The sequence below is a fragment of the Babylonia areolata genome, chromosome 1 (genome assembly GCF_041734735.1).
Source record: "Babylonia areolata isolate BAREFJ2019XMU chromosome 1, ASM4173473v1, whole genome shotgun sequence".
NCBI classification, from domain to species: domain Eukaryota; kingdom Metazoa; phylum Mollusca; class Gastropoda; order Neogastropoda; family Buccinidae; genus Babylonia; species Babylonia areolata.
This window is the reverse complement of record NC_134876.1, coordinates 1,489,017-1,491,516: the sequence shown is the minus strand read 5'-3', so window position 1 is coordinate 1,491,516 and position 2,500 is coordinate 1,489,017. Positions and strand designations below refer to the sequence as shown.

At 48.9% G+C, this 2,500-nt stretch overlaps 1 protein-coding gene across 2 annotated transcripts in view; it reads left to right on the top strand.

The window, feature by feature from the left end:
* Window positions 1-2,500, top strand: part of LOC143290831 (uncharacterized) — a 145,385-nt gene that overhangs the window by 67,020 nt on the left and 75,865 nt on the right. The gene's annotated exons all lie outside the window — the stretch shown is intronic.

The window sequence follows — 2,500 nt, the reverse complement described above, 5'->3', positions numbered from 1 at the left end:
GCTGAGTGCATGCTGCACACAGGACCTCGGTTTATCGTCTCATCCGAGTGTTTAGCGTCCAGACTACCACTCGCGCCCAGATTCTGTCGCTTCCAATGCGGACGCGTTACCTCTAGGCCATCCCTCCAGTCATACAACATGATACAGATACACCACAGTGCCTGAAACCCAAACCAAGTCTTCACCCCCCCCCTTTCCCTCCCTCCGCCACAGCCTAAGCACTACACCAGGGTATGAAGAAATAGACACCCATCAGTACTTTGCTCAACAACCCCCACCCCCCCCCCCGACCCCACACACACCCTCCCTGTGAGCCACGGTGAAAGAAACATCATCACCCACACCCCCACACGCCCACCCACTGTGGCACAGTTCTTCGGCACATTGCTCTCTTTTATTTCTCATCGGTTTCTGTTTGCAGACAAGACACACTGCTGTGATGTGTTGCGTTGCGTTGAGATGTGTTGTGTTGAGATGTGTTGCGTTGAGATGTGTTGCGTTGTGTTGCGTTGCGTTGCGTTGAGATGTGTTGTGTTATGTTGTGTTGTGTTGTGTTGTGATGTGTTGTGCTGCGCTGTGTTGTGGTGTGTTATGTGGTGTGTTTTGTGGCGTTGTGTGGTGTGGTATGGTGCTGCGCTGTGCTATGCTGTGTTATGTTGTGTTGTGTTGTGTTGTAATGCGTTGTGCTGCGCTGTGTTGTGGTGTGTTATGTGTTGTGTTTTGTGGCGTTGTGTGGTGTGGTATGGTGCTGCGCTGTGCTATGCTGTGTTATGTTGTGTTGTGTTGTGTTGTAATGCGTTGTGCTGCGCTGTGTTGTGGTGTGTTATGTGTTGTGTTTTGTGGCGTTGTGTGGTGTGGTATGGTGCTGCGCTGTGCTATGCTGTGTTATGTTGTGTTGTGTTGTGTTGTGATGTGTTGTGCTGCGCTGTGTTGTGGTGTGTTATGTGTTGTGTTTTGTGGCGTTGTGTGGTGTGGTATGGTGCTGCGCTGTGCTATGCTGTGTTATGTTGTGTTGTGTTGTGTTGTGATGTGTTGTGCTGCGCTGTGTTGTGGTGTGTTATGTGTTGTGTTTTGTGGCGTTGTGTGGTGTGGTATGGTGCTGCGCTGTGCTATGCTGTGTTATGTTGTGTTGTGTTGTGTTGTGATGTGTTGTGCTGCGCTGTGTTGTGGTGTGTTATGTGGTGTGTTTTGTGGCGTTGTGTGGTGTGGTATGGTGCTGCGCTGTGCTATGCTGTGTTGTGTTGTGTTGTGTTGTGGTGTGGTGTGTTTTATCGTGCCGTGTCGTCAGTGTCAAAGAGACAAAATAATATTTGCTCTCGACGGTGATACTATCGCCCATATTTGGAAAGAGTGGAATAATACAACAACAACAACAACAACAACAGCAGCAGCAGCAACAACAACAACAACATACCAAGAAAACAAACAACAAGAGAAGTATGTCAGTGGAATGACTGAAAAGTACACTGACAGACAGCATCTGACCTCATTCCCTGCCCATCCCGCTGGGAGAAGAGAGTAAGAGGTGGGAAATGGGGAGGGGGGGACGGGGTGCGGGGAGGGGGGGGGCCTGTACTGGAGAGAGAGAGAGAGAGAGAGAGAGAGAGAGAGAGAGAGAGAGAGAGAGACAGAGACAGAGACAGCGACAGAGAGACAGAGACAGAGAGACAGAGAACTCAGAACTCAGAACTTTTTTTTTTTTTAAATATAAGACCACCGACCTGTAAACATATGGTTGCACGTGTTGTTCACACACACACACACACACACACACACACACACAACACACACACATACGTACGTATACATACATATATATATATATATATAGAGAGAGAGAGAGAGAGAGAGAGAGACAGACAGACAGACAGACAGACAGACAGACACAGAGAGAGAGTCAGTGGGAACTTCACAGAACTTGCTGTCATAAAGCAGATTTGGATCTGAACGTCTGTCGAGTGAAGGCGGGGTATCTTCTTTCCTGAAACAGCGCTGAATGTGTTTCACCCACTCTCTTTTTTCTTTCCAGTTCCAGGAAGAAGAAAAAGCAGAAGAACAAGAAGGAGGAGGGGGGAGGGGGGAAGGAGGTGGAGGTCAAAAGGAGGAGGAGAAGGGGGAGGAAGAGAAGAAGAAGAAGGAGGAGGAGGAGAGGGAAAAGCAGAAGACGAAAGAAAAAAAAGGGGAGGAGGAGGGGGAGGGAGCGGAGAAGAAGGAGGAGGAGGAGGGGGAAAGGTGGAGGAGAAGGGAGTAGAGTAGAAGATGAAGAAGGGGGAGGAGGGGGTAGAGGTGGAAAGGAAGAGAAGAAGAAGACGAAGAAGAAGAAGAAGGTGGAGGTGGAGAAGAAGAAGAAGAAGAAGAAGAAGGAGGAGGTGGTGGAGGCGGAAAGGAAGAGAAGAAGAAGAAGAAGAAGCAGTATGAGAGAAGACGAGGGAGGAAGAATCTAGCGGGGGGTTGATGGTTGGAATGGTTAACTAAGAACAGATTGATGGTTTCTGTCTTG